The sequence below is a fragment of the Stegodyphus dumicola genome, chromosome X1 (assembly GCF_044657685.1).
Source record: "Stegodyphus dumicola isolate Sdum_Otavi_A_Nest chromosome X1, ASM4465768v1".
In the NCBI taxonomy this organism is placed as follows: domain Eukaryota; kingdom Metazoa; phylum Arthropoda; class Arachnida; order Araneae; family Eresidae; genus Stegodyphus; species Stegodyphus dumicola.
This window is the reverse complement of record NC_140780.1, coordinates 196,992,388-197,016,831: the sequence shown is the minus strand read 5'-3', so window position 1 is coordinate 197,016,831 and position 24,444 is coordinate 196,992,388. Positions and strand designations below refer to the sequence as shown.

Below are 24,444 nucleotides of genomic sequence, written 5' to 3'. Positions count from 1 at the left end.
ATCGCTTCAGAGGTAATTAACTTGTTAAAGAGTTTCTTATTACTCGTTCAAATAAAAATCGCGTATACATTAGGGTTTCTTTTTTTCCACCTTAAACTTGAAATGTTTAATTCTAGGGTTTCACCTATTAAATTCGATTGCTAAAATTAGAGTTTCTTTAGAGTTTCAGACAATGCAGCACAGGAAGCTCTAGATCAAATTTTCACCATTTTTTGTGTAAACTTTGGAAATAAAATAATCACAGAAAATTCCCAGTAATTTGAATTTAAAGATCGAGTTATTTTATTTTTCCTAGGCCAAAAATAATTTCTATGTAATTTCGGATTTGAAAATTAAACTCCAGTATCCCTCTAGAAATTAAACTCATTCACCATGCAGAAGTCTTAGTAATTAAGCTCATAATATATGTTTACATAAACTATTTAATTTACGAATTGGGTGTGTCACTGTCTGACACAAACTAACTTCCAAAACTTATCGTAAGTGTTGCTGTTAAGCGTAAAATTTCAACGTTCTCCACAATGGTCATAAATCAGGAAAGTTAAATGCACGTTTTCTAAGTGATAATCCAAAAAAGAATCGTCAGCGCTTACCCCGAACCATTTGAATGAAAGGTGCTCTTCGAATAAATCACTCTCGAATGTTAAAACGGATTTACAAAGTAACATCTCTAGGACCTATTAATTGACCCGCGTGTGCAAAACGAGTGCGCAGATCCACCCGCGTGACCAAACCTTGCACCAATTTAATCTGATCGGGACGTAATTTATTCGATCCCGGTCTTTGATATCTACGTGAAGCCACAGCGAAGAACGAGCAGTCGCACCTGAGATGGGTAACCATGTGGACGCTCCACCTTGCATAGCGATTTCTGTTTAGAGCTGCCTGCACCACTGCGAGCATTACGGCTTTCCGATTGGCCAAGAGAGCCGGGTCACGTGACGCAACACCACATCGTCCCCCCTTTCGCCTCTAACCATGAATTCATCATTAATAATAATAATAAAAAAAGCTCTCTGAGAGATCGACATTGAAGAGACAAGCAGTTCTCTCCAGAGCTACCAGCAAAGCTTGACGAACTTTTTAACTCTTCCATACCAGGAATGCCGGGTAGTGACCGCCTCCGAGCACCTACCGCCGCTTACCGCGGCCGGGAACTAACGGCGGTATCGCCAGGTAGGAGCAGCAGCTGATATGCCAGGTAATTCGAGAAATTTATGGGCAATCATATCTGTCCATTTGGCCTCCGAAATGGGGTGCTTACAAGCACGCGCTTTTGCCGGTCTTCGCAGTCTGCTCGGGATACTAGCTTGAGACCGGTTAGCATTTTTCGCGGCCGAACCAGAAATAAAGTCACTGGTATGCAGTTTTTCCAGATGAAGTTCTCCTTCACACTTCCAAGATCAGGTCGGCTACTTCTTTTCTTTTTCTGTATTTAGCATTTCATTCACGTCTTCAAGTCGTAAATAAGATGAAAAAATAAAACTTTCACTGGATTCAGAGCTTTGTTTATCTATTTGCTTGTGATATATTTGATTAAGGTCAGCTTACTGATTAATGATGAGTTCAGTGAAATAGTAAAGCAGTAAGTTAGAAGAGAATTTATTTTTAAATGATGTCAAAAACTGATGTTTTCAAGCAAAATTTATTCGAATTTAGAGTAGAAATGATTCTTTTTGGCACCCCATTTCAGAATTTCTTATGAGGCTTATAATTTATGTTACTTCATTTATGCATTTGATTCTTTATTTCGAGGTAAATATAATATTATTTGCCTTTGTTCAAAGTGGAACAAAACCGCGTTTTCATACACAATAGTTTTCCGAAAGTTTCCGAATAGTTTTTTGAAACACTAGAAATAAGACTAATTTCATAGAAAATCATTACAATAGTATTATTGACCTCATTAAGTCAATAATAAGGTCAGATAATAAGGTGTCAGATAGTAATTCAAAGTTAATATATTATCTAACTTTAAGAACGCATCAATGATAAAAAATATCAGAGCTTCCCAGTAAGAAACGTTTGAGAAATATAGATTTATGTTTCACATTTGAATTACTAGAAGCAGTTCTACAGTTGCTTATATTTCAATTTAGAGCAACTAGATTGCCTAAATTTAAACCGAAAAGGTACGTTCAGAAAGAAATTTAAAGCTGCAACTGTAAACGTTACTTGCTTGAGAACTAGACTTTAATTAGCTTTATAATAACTAATAGATGAAAAAATAAGAAAAGCGCCATAATGGCTAGCACAACTAAATATCTACACATAATTTAACATGATTAGTGATATGATCAACGTCTGCAGTAAAATTTATGGTATTTAGAATCGTGTATTAGATTTTCCACAAAGATAATTGGATTAGAAATTTTGTATGTGTGTGTGTGTAATATCCTTAATGCAAATATCTGACCAAAATTAAATATCTAATCTTCTTAAGTAACATTGATTTCTTCTAATCTGTTGAATTTCTTTTCATTAAATCAATCCAGAGCCAAAAAATTTACTAAAAAGTAACTAGAAATTATCGAACGATGTATTTGTAGATGAAATTAATTACGCTTTAAATTCATTATTGACCTTAACAAATATTAGTAGCTTATAAGATATTATAAAGAAAAATAGATTTTTTTGTTAATGAAGAGAATCCTATTTAATCACTTAACGCCCCGTAGGATTTGGGTGGACATAATGCTTCGTAAAAATGTTTATTATTGAGATCGAAAATTATTATTATAAGGGATTTGTGAAAAGGAAATCTTTAAAAAATCAACGAAAGTTGGAATGTTTTTCTCTAAAAACCTACATGTGGTACATCACAAAGTGTAAAATAAAATAATAATAATAATAATAATAAATAGAAGAATGTTAATAATTAGGCATTCATTCCATATATTACGACTTTCAGCAATGATTTTCCTATTATATTTTGGTTACATAAATTCTGGAAATCTGGAAATTCTGATTGCTATTTTATTGCAGCACTTCGTTTTATTGTGATGTTTGAAAGCATTATATTTACTGAAGAAAACAGACATACTACTTCTTAATGGGCGCAATAGCTTATAAATAATTAAAATATGATTTTAGCGAACAGCATAACCTCTTTCAATGATAATTTATTCGATTAACGCAACTCTTGCAATTAAAAAGTTATGTCGTTCTCTATATTCTAACGAATTTTTAAGAAGACATTTAAAGCTTCTGAACACATCGGTATTAGTTCACTATTCAATAAATTAACGAAAGCTTGAATTAGGCGTACTTTTATTACATTAAATTCAAATATAGTACATGTCATAAAAATGTACGTTAGTTTAAATGCTTTTCGGATGCAATTTGCTTTAAAGAATAAACATATGGATCATTTAAAATAAAATACCCATTTTCAAGATGAAAACATTTATTTCCGAACTGAAGAACCTTGTCTAATTTTCGTCCCAATTCAAGTTTTTATTCAGTGGTAAAAGAAACTTATTTTATTTTTTTTTTTGATATGATTACATATTATTTTGTTCAATAATTAATTTGCACAGATTTTATTTCAATGTTAAGATTAACTTTTGCTATAATATGACGCGATTTATTTAAGTATAAATTCTTTTATTTCTTTATTAAAGTTACGACTACGAAAAAAAAATTAATTTTTTCTAGTTTATTTCTCAAGTAGAATAAAAATTGCTCACAAAAGGAAGAATAATAGAATAACAAAAAAAAAAAAATAAATACAATAGAAAAAACTATTTTAGTGAAATACTTTATTTCCAAGCTTTAAAAAAATTATTTAGTTATGTAAATTAAAAAGTAAATTGAATAGCTCTCACAGTGTTATTCACATAGAATATATGATTAGAAAATTAAAGGATGAATGCTGCATTAAAATGATGAAAATTAATTTATATTTTATACAGAATTATTACTTAAGTAATTTCATTTCTAATAAGAATAACTTTTAACAACCAAAAGCATTTATAAAGTTTTACGAATCTTATTTTGTTATAGATTATTACATGATGCATGGATATTCATCTGCGTATGCTTTTGCAATAAGATATGAAACAATGCTTTTTTTTAACTGTCTCCTCATCTTGTTAAGGTTTTTTAACTGTCTTCTGATCTTCTTAAGTTTTATAAATTATTAACAGTATCTGCACCTGCACTTTTAAAGATCCGGTTAATTTGCATGAAACCGGTAGTGTGTATAAATTTGGCATGCAGGTTGATGTAGGACTTTTAAGGGCACTTACGACCAAAAGGGCACTACTATCAGGGGCTTTCACTTAGTCACTTAGTCATTGCACTTGATAAAAAAAAATGGTGTAAAGACCTCACAACGAGATTTTACGCATAGGCATTCTCGACACTACCACCTGAATGTGACAAAGTATCATTGTTATGTAATATTAAGAGGGGAAGCAATTGAATGAAACCCCGCGGGAGACCAAAGCCTTTTCCGCAATTGTACCGTTCTATGTGGATAAAAAGCACGTGCTCTTGGGGGTCATAGGAGTTAAGGCCACGTGATCATAATAGACTCCACCTTAGACATCATTCGTGTCATCAGTAGGTATTTCACCGTGCAGCACGAGCCTTCTCAATTTCTTTTTTTTTCTCTCTCTCTTTTTCCTTTTTTTTTTTTTTTTACACCGGTTTTAACAGGATGAATCCTTTTTCTTCCCCTACATGTGTATTCAACATCACTTTTGTTGTGTTCATTACGATATATATATGGTCACGGTTTTATGCCCTGCTTTAAGTCGTTAAAGAGTAGTGTTATCCTTCGAAGTCAGACATGTTTTCTTTTATCAGCAGATCCAAAGGGAAGTCCTAATTACGTGTAATGACTGTGAACAAATAGTTCTTTCTATTATCAACCGCTGATAGTTGTTGATATTTGTGAGACTCCAGCAATAATTAATGAAATACTTTCTTATCTCTCTGGAGAGATATGATTCAAATAGTTTGTCTGGACTGGTCAGAAAATACTAAAATGACGACGAACTTATCTTCACAATACGACTTATATTTGATTCTTATTTGATTCATACAGAATTCCTTCTCATGCTCTTAAAAAAAAAAAAAAAAAAAAGAAAGAAAAGAAACCAATTAAACCAATTTTAGTATCTTCTAGTATCAAAATTTGATATTTTATCGATAATCTAGATATAAATACAGATTTTTATGTTACTCAAAGTTTTTCATTTACGGAGTAATTTAACTTGAAAATATATTTCTTGTTAATTCGATTTATTTTTTAAATTGAACAATGCCTTGCATTCAGAATGCGAAATCATGTGTTCGGTGTTTCAGTTTGGAAAACTGGATAATTCTTTCCTTGTTACTTCCTTTTATTTACCTTGAACAATAAATTAGCACCCGATATGACAACAAGTAGCATCAACAATGATTAATAAGGAGAACATTCGTTCCAGCAGTTACCTAATGAATAGCTAAAAAATTTCTAGTGGAATAAGCATCTACAACAGTTTCAGCTGAAATAGATTCCTTAGAAAAATGTAGAAAAATATCAAAAGCAACTGAAGAGTACAACCACATTTTTATTAATCCTTTCCTGTATATATATAAGCTTGAAAGTCCGATTTTTAGCGCTAATTAGTGGAGAGCTTTAGTTTTTAAGCTGCTTAACGTAACACATATCTCGTATAACACATATCTTTATTTTATAAATATATAATTGGATTTTCTTAACTAATGTAATAAGATTCCACATTGTTATTAATTTCATGTAATCCTGTATGAGATAAAAAGGATTCATTTCATAAAATATATTTCATTTCAGTAACGTGCATTCAGTATTCAGTTAAGTTTTCTGTAACGTGCTGTATTAGACAAATATGATTTGCAAATAAATTCAGGAATCTCATCAATTTCTTTCTCGAACCTTTTATTAATATAATTTTGACAGTGATCCTCAAGGTAACTTCCGTAATTTTTACCTTCGTTACTTGAAATGTAAATTCAGTAAATAGCCGGGAGATCTCATAGTATTCATTTTACGGGAAAACTGCGGCCAGATTTTTCCATCTGTTATTTCCTTACTCTACCCCAAACTTGTTTTAACCAGCCTTTCTACAGACACCTTAAAGAATCTTCTGCTAATAATAACAAATAATAGCAAGAAGGAATACAAATACAACATGATCTACCTAAACCGTACCCTTGTTATCTTCTATGCTGTTAATATGACCAGAAAATAATACCTTTATTAACAAGATGAAATGGTTAAGAACATAATACGTCTAAAATTTACCTGCTTTATAAAGCAATAAATGATTTAATGACATTCCCTGGAAATTAATTATCACGTGTAATCTATTTTAAACCGGATAAATTTTATTTGAATATGTAACATGTAATCAAATTAGAGAAGTATAATATCTTCTGGAGCCAGCAAAAGTTTGTTATTATGAATTATTATTAATGAAAGCAAAGAAAATATTTCTTTAATTATGTCCGGCAATTTGCAGAGAATAAATAGTTGTCAAGTAGATATGCATCACTTTGTCTGTTTAATGATGATATTCATCTGTTTTCGAGGAAGAAACATTCCCTTGAAATGAGATAATCGTTATTATTAAGTAAGCATTTGCCATGTGGAAACAATTTGCGAAACTGTCTCTATTTCTGACACTGTTTAGGCTGTATACTTAGTTTAGCAACCCGTTTCCATTTCTCTGTTCTTTCTCTTTTTGGGGCAGTATATACTCGAACTTTCCCTCTTTCAGCAACTGACTTTGAAGCAAAACAAGTTTTCCTCTTAGTAGATCACAGTCTCACTTTTGGGGAGGGGGAGAAGAGGGGAGGTTCAACTTTTAAACCTCACAGAATAGTATAAAATGTAATTTAATAACACCTTTCCACATGATTCAACATGTTTTGAGAATTTTAAATTCGATTTTCGTATTTACTTGTGGCCGGATGTTTTAAATTGTGTAAACTTTGTTATATCAGCAACTAATTTACCAGTTATTAAGGACCAGAAGTTAAACAGCACTGTGCATTTTATTAACTAATTTTGTATTCAATCTTTACTGATTATCTTAGTTATTTATACTTAATGAAAGACGATTATTATTTTATTTAGTATAGTTTACCGACATTTTTGTTTAAAGAAATGGAAAGTATGGGAAATCAAACTAATGAGCAATAGAGGAAATAATCTCAAATATTGAATTTAAATTGCATATTATTAGGATGGTCGATTTCGTGTGTTTCACAAACATGATAACAGTGATAAAAACCTTTTTTAAGTTAAGAAATTATGAGTTCTGATTCGCCAGTGGGATCAAGCATTAAATCTAACACCAGAACATAAAAAAAAAAAAAAAAAAGTCTTAGGCCCAATTTTTAAACAAAAATAATAATTTTCAAACAACCTCAGATGCAAAAATTCAAATATAGTTGATTAGATTTCAGTACTTCGAGCTCTGTTTCTCCATGAAATTTGCTTTAGTACCTGAATTTGTATATTCAAATTTTCAGATTCTGGTCGCATTCTAATGATGAAATTAATAAATGAAATCATTACTGGAGTTTAGTTTCCACTGAGCTCCAGTTCAACAGTGTCTTTATTATTATCCGATTTCATAAATTTATTTATATCAACGGTATATTTCAGGATATTTTAATAGCAGGAGTTTTTTTCATAGACGCTAAAACAGTTCGTGTAAATACGGTACCTTGAAACTATATAGTCTTCAAGGTGCTTACTGCTGCTTATTTCTGGAGAAATTTAATGCTCTTTCAGATGTGGGAACAAAGATTTCCATTTAGTTCATTTATTGCTTCTTTGAATTTATATTTTTCTACCATATACGTGTTTCCAACGTATTTGTATTTTAATTATGTTGAACTTAAAGAGAGGAAAAAATTTAAAATGCGAGGCGTCTGTGACAGTCTTTGGATGTAGACACATCCTTTAGTAACGCTTGTCTCATTTCAAACTTTCTATAACAAACTCAGTGCGTTTCGTAAATATTTCGTACAGTATTCTATGAATGGGCAACAGAGAAAAAAATACCGTTATCGCTGGCGGTGGTGAAGAAGCGCTTAATCTCCGCTTTATTGTCAAACACTTCAACAGTACTCGAAGGGATTAACGCATTGGTCATTTGCGCACTTCTTCCTCTCCTCCCTCTTTTGCGTCAGGCTTATAGTAGGTAGTGTGTTGCAAAAGAAAAGATGTAATCTACTCATAATGCCCACGCTCCCTGAATCTATTCATTCTTGAGTGATGTAGCAAAGACCGGACGTCAATTGATAGAGACGCCGACAGTGCGACGGCATCGCAGCGGGAAGCGTTCTTTCTCCGACGCAATCGCGACTACCGGCCGCTAACAGAATCGTTACCCGAACCTTAATGGAGTTTCCGCCGCGGGCTAAGGACATCTCTCTACGGGCAAGGTCTAAAAATACAGCGCTTCTCAATGCTTTCGAATTCTGTAATGTCGTTAACAAGGTCAATCGGTCATCTGGGACAACAATGTTAGGTTAACTATGTGTAGTTCTTACGTTCTGTTGAATGACAACAACTGTGAATAATCTGATCAACAAAGAAGTGTTAAAAATAGCAGCCGGGTGTGATGTTTACAAGACACAACGACGGGAAATTTTCTTACCGCTTAATTTGCGTTTGGAAAGAGTACGCTTCTGAATAACTGAGGACTAAAGCATAAGGAAATTAAATTTTCACAATGGATATTGAATGGAAGGACTAAAATTTTAAAAAGTGGTCCATTGACAGTAAATTACGTCACTACTACAGCTTGTTTACAGATAGCCTAATTATTGAATACTATTACGAATGAAGTTTGTTTATAATAACTAACTGCAATAAAAAGCTAAAGTTTTTGGCTTCAGTCTTAATTAATTTGTACCACTTTTGTGTGTTACTTAAAATAATGTAGTTGATAGTAAAAATACATCGGTTTCGCATTAGGAGTTTTATTCTTCCTGATCTTTTATTGTAATTAATAAGAATTTTGCTACGACACTTCTATCACAAAAAGATTTTGATACCATATATCATATTAAGTCTCGTATTAATCGCTATGTCATATAATATTGTATTGTTATGCTCTATAAATGTATAAAACAGAGAGAGAGAGAGTACACTAGAATATAGTAAAGAAAATGAAATGATCATCAAAAATTTTGATAAAACTATTGCAATAAAAAATCTTTCTTACTGGTTCTCGTATGAAATCGTCGTGTTTTTATAATATGCTTACAAAACTGTTTCCGTACTGTCAAGCGACATTTACAAACTCTGTTACACATTTTCAAATTATTTGTTAAATGGTCAGAAATACATTAATGACCATTTTCACAAGAAAATCGCTTTTCCCGTCCATATAAACAAGTGTGATTTGTACTTAATGACAGAATGTAATATAGAACTGATGAAAAAGTGCAGCAAAAATATTCGGTATAATATTTAGCATGGTTTTGCAAGATTTTCAAATCTGCGGTAAAATTGTCTATACTTTAGGATGAGAATTATCTCAGTACTTAAATAGCACTGTGCGTCCAAGTATGTGTGTCCAAGTGCGTATTTCCTTAAGCATTAAGAGACCCTCGTTTATATATATATATATATATATATATATATATATATTAATGAAAGTGGTAAAATATTCTTTAAGATTTTCCATAACAAACTAAAGAAAACACATAACAGTGCTTTCCTTAGTTTATTTTCAAAAGTCAATAAATCACATTTTGTTTGCACCTAGAATGCTTAAATGCTCAGAGGTACAGAAATATTAACAATAAATTTACGAACTGTTTTGCAGAAACAGTAGTGCCATAAGAAAACATAAGTGAAATATGTCTAAAGTATGTATACATCTTTTTGTATAGATAGATGTACCATCCCTTACATTCCATTATTTTATACTTAAAAATGTCCTTGAAAACTGTGCAAGTTTTTCCCGCAAATTGTGCAAATCATGTAGAGAAATGGGAATATCTTTTTTCAGCATAAACAGATATAATTAGTAGAAAGATGATTACAAATATTTGTACTGGCATACATATACGTTCATACATGTATGTAATTATGCCACAAAAATGCTCTTTCAGTGTTGTTCCGATAACCCAGGAAAGTATGAAATATGCTGCAAATATTTCCTTCTGTTTTTTTTTTTTTTTTTTTTTTTTTTCCCCTATATATGCACGTACTAATAAGAGCCGTAAATGGCATAGAACATGAAAACTATCTGACGTATTACGTATGGCGTCTATGCGGTAATTTTATCCCTTCACAGATATGATATTTTGCTATTTGTTTACATACATTTCAGTTTAAAACATTTCTTTCCATTTAAAATAATGAAAAACTGTTACATATTCTAAAAACAAACTTCCTTTGCGGGAACAAAACAAAACAAGAACAAAAAAAAAGGGAGCGACTTTATTACCGTACCATGTTCAGACAAAATGTTTACACAAAAATTTAATTTACCTGTGAAATTTTAATTCATATTATGAGATGAAGAAGGCATTTTCGTTTTCCGAAAGACAATACAGATTAAAAGGTATAGCTTCAATGCTTCTGTTTGTTTGTAAGGTTAAAAATAGAAACTTTACGTAAATTTTGTTCACCTTCCTATCTAAAAATATTCACACAGCAGCACCTTTTCCCGCAGGGTATTTTAAAATTGCACTTTTAATGATTAAGATGAAATACATTAACGAGAAAATTCATGAAAAAGTAAATTGTGGGACTCGTAAGCGCAAACAGAAATTTGCTTTTAGTTTAGGATATAGACACTTGCAAACACTGATGGTGATTCTAAATATTACTTAAATTATTAATAGCGAAATATATTTTTATTATGCTATAGATTCAAAATTTACAGCTCATATCCTTCAGAATTCAAAGTTAGGCGTTAGTACAATTCTAATAGTTTTCCAGTACTCGGCGAATTTTCCCTTAATTTACTATTAGAAATTTAATGAAAACCTTTCTGACATTTTTGAAAATGGGCATAGTATTTTTGAGAATACAAGTCAATAATGTTGATGAATATTAGCGAAAATCTTGTCCTGTGAGATCAATACCTAAATTTTTGGTCTTTTAAAATCGTCTATAACATTAGGATGGTCACCCATTTCTTAGAAGATTTAAGGAATATAGAGGAATATATATATATATATATATATATTGCAGTGCCTTTGTTTATTTTTTACATAAATGCGTAGATTCTTTTCAAATTTTCAATATTTAAAGTATCACACGTTTAAAATAACTTTAAATCTTTGACTGAGAAGCATTTAAATAATAGAAAACTAAAAAAATGTGAAGGTAACCATGAACAGAACGGACATGAAGCCCCTCTCCCTCATCAGTTTGAAAAGGTGATTGTGATAAACAAATCTCGCAGATTTCGACAAAAAATAAATATTTAAGTTCCACCTAAACCTTCTTCAGTGCTAAACCAAACATTCATCGGTGATGAAAATATCCTGAATAGTTTGAACTTGATTTTAGCTTATTTGACTTAATATGAAAACCCACAGCAGAACTCTCTTGCTGAGCGGAAGTTTTCAGCGCGTAAGCCTAAGAAAGTTATATTGGGCTACAAATGCAAAATTTTTTAAAGTCCTTTGTGTTCCATTCATTCATTAACAATTTCCAGCTTCTAAACTTCGTGGACTGGTAAAGCCTGTAATGCCGCATCATATCGAGTTTAAGAAAAAGTGATTAAAGGCTTTATTTGCTTAAATATTGATCCTGTACCTAAGTTTCTTAAAATAAGGTGGTAAGCATTTGAGGGTTTCATTTATGTAAAAACCTAACATTATATATAGTTTTGCTAGAGTAGGAATTCTATTTGATAAAATATTCAGTACACTTTAAGTAGAATACAAAATGTTCCGTGTCTATCTAGCAAAACTCGCAGATATGCTAAGTCAATATTTTCAACATGCCACCTACAAATTTAATAATGCTAGAAATTAAAAAAGCTGTTTTTACAATACGGATTCAGTAATCGCTAAATCGAACAACTTTCATTTTGTAATCTATCTTTAAATATGAGGGGGGGGGAAATAGAGTTTCACTTCCTTATTGTGACTGAAAAATGAATGAAATGAGTAAGCTTGCTCCCTAATACCCTACGAAATATGCAAGAAACTTTTTATACTCTACTTATTAAAACATAATGAAAGTTTTAATGCTTTTACAATTTTGCTGTACGGAATCCCTATAAAATATTAGATTGTAAATTTACATAATCCTCTCATCCACACGTTGAAACTGTTTCGTAGAATTCTCTATTTTGTTTAAAAAATCCAAGTGAAATCACATATGTAAGATTGATATTTAATTTAGTAAAGGTCTTTGGCTGCCTTTTTCAAAAATGTCCATATTATTTGATGAATTTAAATTATTTAGTTATTTATTTTTTAAAGCAGCTGCACATGAACGTTCTTTTAAATTTGTTTAACTTTAGCTAGTTTATTTCGACAACCAAATTCTGGCTATAAAAATTTAAAACATAAACATTCATGCAAATTACTGTGGCATAACTAACATATAAAATACTTTTCTCTTTTTCCGTGTGTAATATATTTTTCATTAAGCAACAAATATGATACTATCTCTAGGAGGAAAAGTAATTTACAATGCCTGTTTAAATGAATTTGTTGTTAAAAAGAAGAAAGCTTTTTTTCAAAAATTCTTAGATTTAATATCGAAACGGAGTTGAATTTAGTAAACAAATCAAATGAGAGAAGAAATGAAAGGAAGAAGGACTCAAACGATACAGAATGAAAAACAATCAAATGGGTGAAAAATTAAAAGGTAATATTTGAATATGGCAAAAGCAAATGATTGCTGTCTGCAGTAATGAGAAGGCTATCTTTGTGGTGCGCTTCTTAGGGGAAAACAGCCTGTATTCGCGTACACATTAGAAAGGCGCAGAAACCAGACATGCAGCCGACCCGTTGTCCGGAATTCGGGTAGAACTATCAGTATTCAGCGTTTTTAATCACTCGGCCGCTGGTTGGGAGTAGAATTAAAAGCAATCGAATGAAGTTAGGATTTTAGAATTTTCAAAAACTAATTAAAAAGACATATACTTCGTTATAAGGATTCTTCTGTTAAGCAGACAAGCATACTATGCGTTAATTTCCCTCGAAACACAGGCCTATAAAAATAAAATCACGTATGGAGTTTATCAAAACACTCATTGCCTTCTATTTCAGTGATTTCAGCAGTTTCATCTCGACACTGTGTGAAGCTATGCGTGTCCTTAGCGCCTCCGCAGATCTCTTTCTTACAATCAATTGTCTAGCGGCGCCAGACAATGCTATCGTCGACTGTAATCAAGCTATGACATATGCGCTTCGGTTGACACGGAGGCTTTTCTCTGCTGGTGGTCTACCACTTTCAGGAGAAGCATGTGCTTATGTTTGTATTCGATTTTGCCTTACTAATCAACGATGCGAAGTAATCTTGTTTGAGAAAGAGGTACTCTCTGGTATCATGGATAGAATGATGGATTGTGTATGGAATAATAAGGTTGAGATGAGAAAAGATTGGATACATTTAAATCATGATAATGCATACGATTGTTGCATGCAAAAAGAGGAAGATTCTGACAGTAAGTTCTGGCTGCAGTTTTTTTCAAGAAGATATCTGATACCGAAAATGCGAAAAGAAATTAAATTGGCATTATACTTTCCTAAGTTAATATTTGATTGGCTATGACTGGTAGTGATGACAGATAAAGACTTAATGCTGTTTTATTAGTGCCAATTTGTAGTTCTGAAGTCTAAATTATTACTCACTTCCGTGACTATAGTAATAAAGAATAGCAAAAGTAGGATTGCCAGTTGAATAACGATAAATAAATATTTGGTTTAAGATGCTTTAACTGCTGTTTTTAACAACATAAGGATCTTATCTGAGCTGTTCAAAGTTTTATGAGTAGTGCAGTATACATCTGGAGAGAAAAACTACTTTCATTATGTTTTATTAAAAATTATTTCTGTGAGAGAAAATTTAATGTTAATGAAAAAAGGTTTGATTGCAAAGAGAAATAAGTTCGTAATGTCACTTTCAGAAATGCAGTCAGATTTTTAAATTATGCAATCATAAAATGTAAAATCGTAAAGAAGTTTGTTGTAACTTTCTAGATCACATTTTATTTGTTAACTGTGAAACTAGCTGCAACTCACATCAAAAGACTGTACAGTCTTTGATGAGTCAGGGATGTTGTCAGTTAGGGATGTTGTCAGTCAGGGATGTTGCAGAAATATTATCTTGATATATGTAAGATGCTTGTACATTAAAAAAAAACACAACATTGCAGTGATTTTCAGCCAAAAAAAAATATTTAGAAATTAAAAAGTATTCTGAAGATGTATATTTATTTATTCACTCCAGAATGAATCAGATTTACGGGCAAAAAAGGAAGAACATTCATCTGAAGTATGTTCATTTGTGGCTGTCATCAGGCAAATAGCAAACAAAAACGGCACCTTGTAACATGTTAATTTGAGGTCTGAGTTTTTGTTCATTGCAAGTCATAAAAGTTTTGACGCTGCAAATAAAATTAATTTATTTTCGCACAAGCAGTAGAAGAGTTTCAATACTATAAAGCACAGATCTACACTTAAAAAGTTCAATATGGTTATCTTTCTAGTTAAGCTTTCTATAATTAACACGTTTTATTTACAGAAACAATAAATTAGTTTTAATTTCTTATTTTATCGCAAATTTTGTATTCCGTTAGTAGTTATTGACATTTTCATTAGTACATAGTTTATGAATGAATTGCACTTCACTTAACTTGCTTTTGAATTTTTTTATATATTCTTTATTTTTTATATAACTATTAGCCTGTAAATGAAAGAAAAAATCAGTTTAATTTTTGTTTAAATGACATGTCAGTGGGTATTCGAAAGTTTCCGTATGAAGCAAATGATGTTAAAAGTAAAAAAATTAATCTTCTCAAAAAATACTTGTACAAATCTTAAGAATGGTTATTTCTCTCATAAATATTTTTTGTTAATGTAACATACGGAGAGTGTCCTATACATTAAAATTAAGAATTGTTACCCTTAACTAAACTGTGCTAACTTACTTTCATGCCTTTAGTTTAGTCAATAAGAATGCATATGTATTTTTACTTAAGTAAACCCATGACCCCCTATAAGAAGTTCTTCAATAACTGGCAAATTTAGTATTATAGTGTTTAGCCAATATTTATATTTTAATGCAATAACAGTCAGGGAATATATATTGAAAAAAAAAAGTGAATGTGATACCACATATGTCGTGGAGTCGGAGAATTGTGTTTCTTCTAATAACGTTTTTTATTAAACATTTAAGCAAAATTTATTTCAATTAAATATTCTGTAGTACAAAAACTTCATTTCCAAATTCTATAATATTTAAAGCAGCGACTATTCAATAAAAAGAAACTGATTTATCTGATGACAAAAGGATTTTTCCTCAAACTTTCGCAGAAATAAGTAAGTAAACAAAGCAATAAATTTGGCATGACAAGGAAATTACAAAGAATTCCTCAATTTTTTTTCCTATTTTTTGTTTAGTGATTTTTAAGCTATTATAATAGGTATTTTGGGCTAGGTAGAGGGTAATTTTGAGTGCTGCTTTATATTAAATAAAATAAACAAATATTTTATCCATGGAAAGAAAATATATGTAGCTTCTTGATTGCTGAGTTTTCTTCAACCTTCCCTTTTTCATGAAATTTAGCGTCAGAAATGATTTGAACACATCACTCGAAGAATCTTAAAAGAAATTAAAAACCTCGAATTAGCTTCAGCTTAATAATTAAGTTTCCTCGAATTAGAATGAATTGAAAAATTTCAAACAACGTGAGCATTGCATTTCTTATTTAACATGACATTGCAACGTTGCATTTCTTATTTAAATGACCCATTTTTTATCAGCTTTTTATTAAACAACATTTCTTATTTAAGTGACAACTTTTTTTATGAAAGAGAGAATAGTACCATTTCTTCACTTCAAATCCATTGTTAATGGGGTTTATTACAAATAATAAATGTGCTTCAGATACAGTTCTTCAAGTTTGAAAAGGTACGAACTGAAAAACAGTTATTTGCATTTTGTAAGGCCTTGCATAGTTCTAAATCATAAATTAACAGCAAAAAAAATCTGTTAAATGGCCCAAAACCTGTCTTTTAGCATTTTAACATCATAATGCTGCTGAAAACTGTTATTACATAGGAAGAGGACAATATTTCCAATAATTACTACTTTTTCGTGATAAAATTCAAGGCAGTTTAGTTTAGACAGCTATGCAAACTTGAATTAAATAAAAATAGATGCAGTTAAAACAAATTTTCAATATTCTACATACTTTTTTTTTTGTTGTTGTTGTTTCTTTTTGGCTTTGTTTTATTTGATTTTACTCCGTCATGATAAAATACAAGGCAGTTTAGTTTAGACAGTTTTGCACACTTGAATTATTATAAAAATAGATAGTTAGATTTGTTGTAAAAATAGATTTTTATAAAAATAGATACAGTTAAATTATATTTTCATCATTCTACATACTTGTTTTTTTGTTTAGTTTTTATCTTATTCTGTAAAGACCATTTTTTTTTAAACTTCATTCTTTACTTGCAAGTCAAATAAGGTAATTAACCTACAAACGATCAAACGTAAGTTAATATTATTAGGTATTCACCTTGTTCTTAATTATATATTTCATAGTGTAAGGTAGTTTAGTTATTTGAGATCAAATGTAATCAGTAAATGCTGTTAATTACTTTTTTTTTTCAGTGATTGTATATGAATGTATAAAAGCAGGCATAATCCCAAAATTATATCTTTGTAACATACGGAAGCAAAATGAATAGTTTTTCTTTATTTCTATGCAATAAAATTCTTATGGTTCACTTTATTTACGAATTATAGATTTCATTGCTTAAATAAACTTTTTCCCTCAGTAAGTCTCCTAAATGTTTCTTTATGAAGTTAATAACAATAAAATAAAATGCGAGTGTGCATATAACAATGTGAGCAGTTTATATCAATTTTATGACTCATTAGTTCTATATCAAAATGAAGATGCTTTCAAAGCACTATGTTCCAGTAAAGATACCTATTGGCTGGATAAAATGCTGAGAAGTAGTTCACAAGTATATTTAAACAGTTAATGAAAATTCAAATGCATATCTCTGCAGACGACGCAAAGGACATTTAAAAAAAGAGGGAAAGGGAGAGAAGTTATATCCAGATTTCTAAATGCAAGCATTTATATCACTGAAGAGAATTCTTTTACCTTGTTTTAAATGACTATGCATTCGCCATCAGTTGCATATTGCCAGTCCCATAATGGCATCTGTTTCGCGAAGGTATAAATAAAAATTATTTAAATACTTCGATGCGATCTGTATCTCTCAAAGTACGAATTTTGCAGTAAATAATGAATTCTATTCTTCAACTATGGGATTATATATTTATTCAACATTATTAGATTTGTGCTATATTCAGTTGTATTCAATACATGATATTAAGTTTCACACTTAAATGCTTACTCATACGTGTTGTGAATCCACTTACGCTTACATCGAATAAAATCACAGTAAAAATGTGCAAATCACAGTCAAATGGTATCGAAATATGAATTTCGAATGACGCACATAAATGAGATCATTTCCCTTGAGTAAGTAATACAAAAATATTTCTCCTACTCGATAAACAACAAAGGTAAGTTTAATTTCTTGTTTCAGACACATATAAGCACATTCACCTCAGTGCTATATGATGGTAATAAGTGTAAAAACTGACTTAAATTGCATTCGAAAGAATATCTGCACATCTCCTTAAAAGTCTTTTAAAGAAAAATTAATTAAAACAAATGGCAAGGACAGAGAAAAATCATAATGCAATACATATAATACAAAAGCATAAAAGACCACTTACCTTTTAAAATAATTCTTAAATCCAAATAATCTTTGAGCTCAGTTAACCTTAAACTACTTGACGTTACTGCCTGTCATTGCTGTATTTACTCTACAGTACTATGCTCAGCATATCCAAAAGCTATCTAAATGCCATAAGTATCCAAGATAAGAAAAGAGCACGTTTGCACAGACACCAAAGCACAAGAAAACCGACCAGTTTGTGGTAAATTTTGTTGCAAATGTTTACGTAGGACATTCCACTTTGTGATGGGTTTACAAGTCGGCTTGTTTACGAGATAACAAAGCAAGCCGCAGGGTATGTTAACGAGAGAGGGATAACTCGTGGGATTGCATCAACCCAAAGGGCACCGGATAGGGGTACGTTCCTCTTGTTGCAGATTCTGCGAAACAAGGGGAATGAAAAAAAGGCTGAAACAGTCTGATAGGTGGGGATAGCCACTAATGGCTTAGAAAACTCATTTCCTATTGTTAAAACTTGTCTGGCCTCACAGAAGTTCCGATAATCGAATAGCCTTGGAGGAACTGCTAGTCTCTCCCTCTTCTCCAACTTTTCTAACAGCTTAAAGAAGGGGTGGCAAAATTTCATCTCAGTAGTAGCTGCAGATTAGAATTCAGGATTATTCAAGAATTGCAAATAGCATTTCTATCGGTTTAAAAGTAATAAAGTGATTGCTGAAATATTTGAAATAAATCAACAATTCGTATTAAAAAATAATGAGGTTATTGAGAAATATTAATAAACAATTCTTTTTACTTTTTCTCAATATTCTGCAAAACATGATTTACTATTCAAAAATTATAAACTTTTATATGATGGCTTGAATATCTATATCCGGGTAGAAAACCAAGCATTTTCTTCTGAGATCCATTTTTCCCCCTTCTGATTACAATATGTTTCACTGAGAACACTGTCTTACTGTTTCAAAGAGAACAAACTGAAAAGGAAGATGCCGATGTACTGTTTTACAGTAATGTAAAAAGCCCACCAGCAACCGAGCGGTGAAGTCGCTGAACACTGATAGTTCAGTCCGAGGCTCGAACGGGGTGGCAGAATGGGTCTTTTCTTGGTTTTCCCCATGTGTAACGTGTATACAAGCCAACTTCGCTTAGAAAGTCCTCCCCGAAGGTATCCCTCCCTTAAGACAGATGGCCCTCAAAGTCTTTGCCATAATCAAATAAATCTTAATCTTGATTTTCTTTTGCAAATCAATAATGCAACAGCATTTCCTTTGGCGGAAGAATAGCGTAGTCTAATTCTTGGAATTCGAATAAACAGAATTAGCAATCCCCTCCTCACTTTGACTCAAACGCACTTTCTCTGGAAAGACCACAAGAGACCCAGGACAAGGCTTATAGGAAGGCGTGAAGGGAGAAAAGTCACACATACCAAAAGAAGGGGGCATAAAGTGAGAAAGTCACATACACCAAAAGAGGGAGTTTTTTTAAAGTTAGTTCTGCCGATCAATAGATGACAAAGTTTAAAACTCTTTAAAATCATTATGTGCATGGTGATTAAAAAACTAAATTCTGATTGTTAAAAAGCGTGTTGTAGCATGATTTCCGTTTTTGTAATAGTTATCTTTCAAAAATAAAATTTATGCTTACTATAACGTTAGTCACCATGAGACGCGCGATTAGACCATGTTTTAAAGAAGCGTTCCCAAAATTTTTAGCATCGCAACCTTTACGCATATATTTGGAAGCAAAAATCTGAAAATCTGCATAACTTGTATTTAACTTCATTATTATTATCATCGTAATTATTATTGTAATTGATAAAATAAATCTTTTCGCTATTAGTTATGATTTAATATTATTTTTTTCTGCTCAATTCTAACATTATAAATTATACTTACAAGTGAATGTAAGCATCAGTTTTCACATTTATCACTCATTGCCACTAAGTACAATTTGCAGCGAATTTGATGTTTCTGTTTCGAAAAATAATTTTGGAAACATAAACATACAAGTTGTTCCAAAATATATTTAATTCTGTTATAATTATTATCACTATTACAGTAAATTTTATAAAGCGAATATTTACACTTTTTCTTGCCTTTCAGTTAACAGATATAAGTGAATTCAAGTAACAATTTTCAAATTCAACTTTTCTCATATGTAGTTTATAATATTCTTTTGAATTTAAATTAATAGATTGCAGAAACTATTGAAACTGAATCATATAAGCTGAAGAGGTCATTAACATTTGCTACTGAGTTTCAGCAATAAATAAATAAAGAGCAAAATAAAAAAATAAAAAGTTATAAATAAGCTATAATAAGCAGCAAAATAAAGAGCTATAAAAATTAATTTATAATTTCTATACATCTTATGAAAATTACCAAAAAGGAAAATTTTAACTAAAATTTACAAAGTTTCAGTTGACAAAAACTGTGGGCCGAGGAACACGAATAATAATAACTAAGCAGAATTAATGTGTAAGAAAAGAAATGGAAAAGCGTGTGACTATCTATTTCAGTTAAAGGAAGAGTGAATGATTTAGCGATGTCTTGTAATTTGCACAGCATTTTGGAGATACGTGTTTTTATCTTAAGCTATTTTAAATATTTTTCAAGTTAAAGCCTTCACCAACTTCCATTCAGAGTCTGATTTGTTTCGACACTCTTAAAATTTAAATGAAAGAGTATCTTCTCGATTATCTGGCTAAATATTATTTCGTAGATACAGTGAAATTGCAAGATTTTGTTATCAGCAAAAGTGACTTTTGTGATCAATGCTTCGATGAAACATTTATTGGCACTTTTCTTATATAGACAGAGGTTTTCAGAAGTTCCTTTTTGCCCCTTTATCTGTAAAAGGTTTTCTTGTAATAAATTAAAGCTTTAAATATCGAGAAACGATTTCATAAAAATTCGTTTAAGAGAAATTAGTATTTTTGGCAGCACCAAAAAAGTACCCCCCCCCTTCTCTCAAACAAAAATCATGACTTTCAAGTAAATTTCAAAAATCTAGCTTGATACTGAATCTTGCTTTATGAAACAAGAGTAACATATGAAAATGAGAGTTCGCTCAGAATTTAGTGTTTTCTCAATATGGGGTACTTAAAATACTGACGAGCCGAAAGCATTATTGAGAGTTTGATGGGAGGGGAAGAAGAGTTGGAGACTCTTGGATCCGTCTTCCAAGGGATTCTCCTTTAAAACTGGAAAAAAAAAAATGGGCAAACTTTTACTATCACTAATGAGGTGTCCAGGGTTTTAGCCAACAACAGGGCCAACTTCTGCTTCTTGGGCACAACAAAAAAACAAGGACATGACTTGATGTTTGCGTTAGACAGTTGAGATAAGGTCCATAGAAAACAATAAGGCATAATATGTTTACGGTCTGAAAATTACCATTTGCCTTTATGGAAACTTAAATCAGTCGAGATCTTTAAGCAGGTATTCTAATTTATTTTTATTAAAATTTACAAGTTAAAACAACGAGCAACACTTGATTATTGGTGATACCACTTTTAAAATTGACGAGTTTAATTAACGAGTAACGTAAGAGGATGTTCTTTATGTCTTCAATGTGCTGCTGAGATTAATTTCTGCAGAAACTGTAGACATTAGGTATCTTTGGAAGCAGAAGAGATGAAAAATTAGCAACGCCTTCGCTGGGAATCGAACCACGGACAGTAGTATAAAAATACGGGTTCACCTGCACGCGGTGTGCGGTGTGGGCGTGGTCAACGACGTCACACAGAGGGCGGGACCAAAGGCAACGTCATCACACTAGGAGGCGTGGTTTCGAGTGGAGTTGAGTTGTTTTTAGATTGCTGATTGAGTTGTAGACCTCCTGCTTTTCATTTAAAGTTAGTTTTTTTTAAATTGGCAACGGGAAATATTTTCTGCATCTTAATTTTGATGATATAGCGATGCTGCCCTCTATTAATGAAAAAGTGAATTATATGTTTTAGAAATATATTTTTTAAGTCTGGTGTTAAAATTATTCAATGTGCGACTCTGAAAACAAAATAAAAGAAACAAATATAAAGAAAAGACTTTCCTTTAATGAAACTACAAGATAATTTTTTTTTATTACTCAATTTTATTCTGATACTTTTATTCTTTCTAGTTTTCCATGAAACTTTAACTTATTTCTCAGGTTTTCTGTTCATAATAACATATTTATTTACTGTCATATTTTTTTAATACTTAACGTTTCTAATTTGTAATATTTTATTTAATTTCCACATACTATTTTTTTTCATACCTTTCATACCATTTCAGCATACCCTGATTTTTAACTTATATATTATATTTCACAAACGTTCCCGCACATGCTGTTTATTTGTTACACTACTTAATTTTAGATGCAATTTCACACTTTTTTTAACGTTATAATGTTCAATATATTCTGAATTTTAACTTCATTTACTTTTTTTAAACCATTCTAGTATTCTATACACACTTTAACTTAGTGGTTTGAAATTCTATTTAAAAAGAAACGTTTATTTTTCGTGATCTTAGTTCTTTTACTAAATTTTCTACAGAATTTCTAATTTCTTTTACATGTTTAACAATATCTTCCTTACATTACCGAATATTTTTTTAAAAAACTTAAGTCTATAACTGTTAATTGCGTTTCTTACGTTCATGATTTCCCTTCTGTGTTTATATTTCTTAATTCTAGTTTAACTTATTTATTATAATGTTTTTATTTCTGTCTCATCATTCGTAATTCCAACATTTTATCCCTTTTTATTCATTTTAACGATATGGATTGTTTTCATTTACTCCATATTCAAATATTTCCTTACAATTTTTAAAATACTTGTTTTATTCTCGGTTCATAATAGATCATCTACAGGTTTTACTCAGAAATTTCCATTCACAACTTTACAGTTTAATACCATTTATATCTAAATGCATTTCTTTCTCATATAGTTTTACGATCTTCAAAGTTTCTAACATCATGTTTAGTTTTAAATCCCTATTACCTTTATGTGTGTTGATAATTTTCATTTCTAATTTTACAACCACGTTCAGTGTTTCATCCACACATACCAAAATATTTCTTACATCTTCTGGTATTTAGTCTATGTCATATTTCAGTACTTCAAATGAATTTACACTGCTCACACTATTATTTTTTCATGTTTTAGAGACACTGACTATGTTAATTTTACTATTTTTCATACACTAATTGCATCTATGTCAGCACTCATGATAAAGTAGCAATTGTTTTGCATCACATGCATAAAGAAATTCTTAAAACCAACTTTTTCAATATCGTATTCAAATTACTGTTTTCCAGATGGGAATTACCAGTATTCTTTGGTTTTACTCTGTTACATCTTTTTAAATTTTAATATCTTACTTTTAATTCTAACATACATCTTTCGAACAGTTTTTTCTTTTAATAATAGCCTTACCTTATTTGTTCAAATTAATTCTTTAATTCACCTTCTTTACTACCTTTCAATACCTTCATAATTCACTATGCAAACGCAATGTCTTTCACTGACATTCTGTTTAATAATACTACAAGTTTCCTTAATTGACAAAAAGCGAATCATTTCTCAGTTCAAAATAGAACTACTATATTTCGCACAAACATTACCTTCATCCATTCAAGACACCCCTTAACCTGTAACTGACGTAGCGATAGGAAAGGAGACTCTTATCATATGCTCTTTCGACATTTGAAGTTTCTAGAACTTCTTTGACAAGTATATCAATACCATCAGAAAATATACTTAACATTTTTACCCAGTTTAAAGGCAACATACTGTTATAAGAAGGGTTTTAATTAAATTTATAACACAAATAAACGCATTTTGTGTTAAATAGGCATAAACATTTAGATTAAGAATATTTCTTTTTAATCGGTTGTAAGACTTGAATTTCATTCATGATACGGATTGTCTCTTGATTTTTTTTTGTTTACCTTACACTAATAGAAAATTTTTACTTTACAAGTTCAGCTTTTAACGAAATAAAAACTACGATACACCTGGTGTTTTTAAGAAAAGGAACTTTGATATATTTCTGGAAATGTAAATGCTTTTAGAGTTTTCTTTCAATAACGTTGATTTTCATTACTTTACTAACTTCAATAATTCTCTTATTAGCTAATATGAATGAAAGAAGATTGTCAAAAATGTGACACAGTATAATTCTTACGAACATACGTACCTTTACCAGCATACAGATATTACCGATTGAAATGAAGAAAGATACAGATATTTTACTCCAATCTACATTAAATTAAAAAAAATATTTAAACTTTCATACATTCCAAAGAATAAATGAAAACTCAATAGATATTGTCATGTTTGTATATATGAGATAAAAGTTTTATGAATGGTATTTAAAGTAATGCTTAGAACTTCATAAAAGCGAACATTCACTATGTTAATACACATATCATCAGTTATTTACATTAATCAATGTAATATTAATCATTACATGTACTATATGCATATATATTTAAAGTTTAATTGTCTTACAATTGAATAATTAACTATTGAGAGAAAGA

General features: G+C 30.8%; 1 protein-coding gene across 4 annotated transcripts in view; it reads left to right on the top strand.

Annotated features, from left to right (window-relative positions):
* Window positions 1-24,444, top strand: part of LOC118192162 (uncharacterized) — a 201,952-nt gene that overhangs the window by 44,799 nt on the left and 132,709 nt on the right. For 3 of the 4 annotated variants that reach the window (XM_085807839.1, XM_085807838.1, XM_085807836.1), the window contains exon 1: window positions 852-1,201. The exons of the other annotated variant lie outside the window; for it this stretch is intronic. The gene's annotated coding sequence lies outside the window, so the exon portion shown is untranslated. Of the gene's footprint in view, window positions 1-851; window positions 1,202-24,444 lie in introns of those variants that run through there. 4 annotated transcript variants of the gene reach the window in all.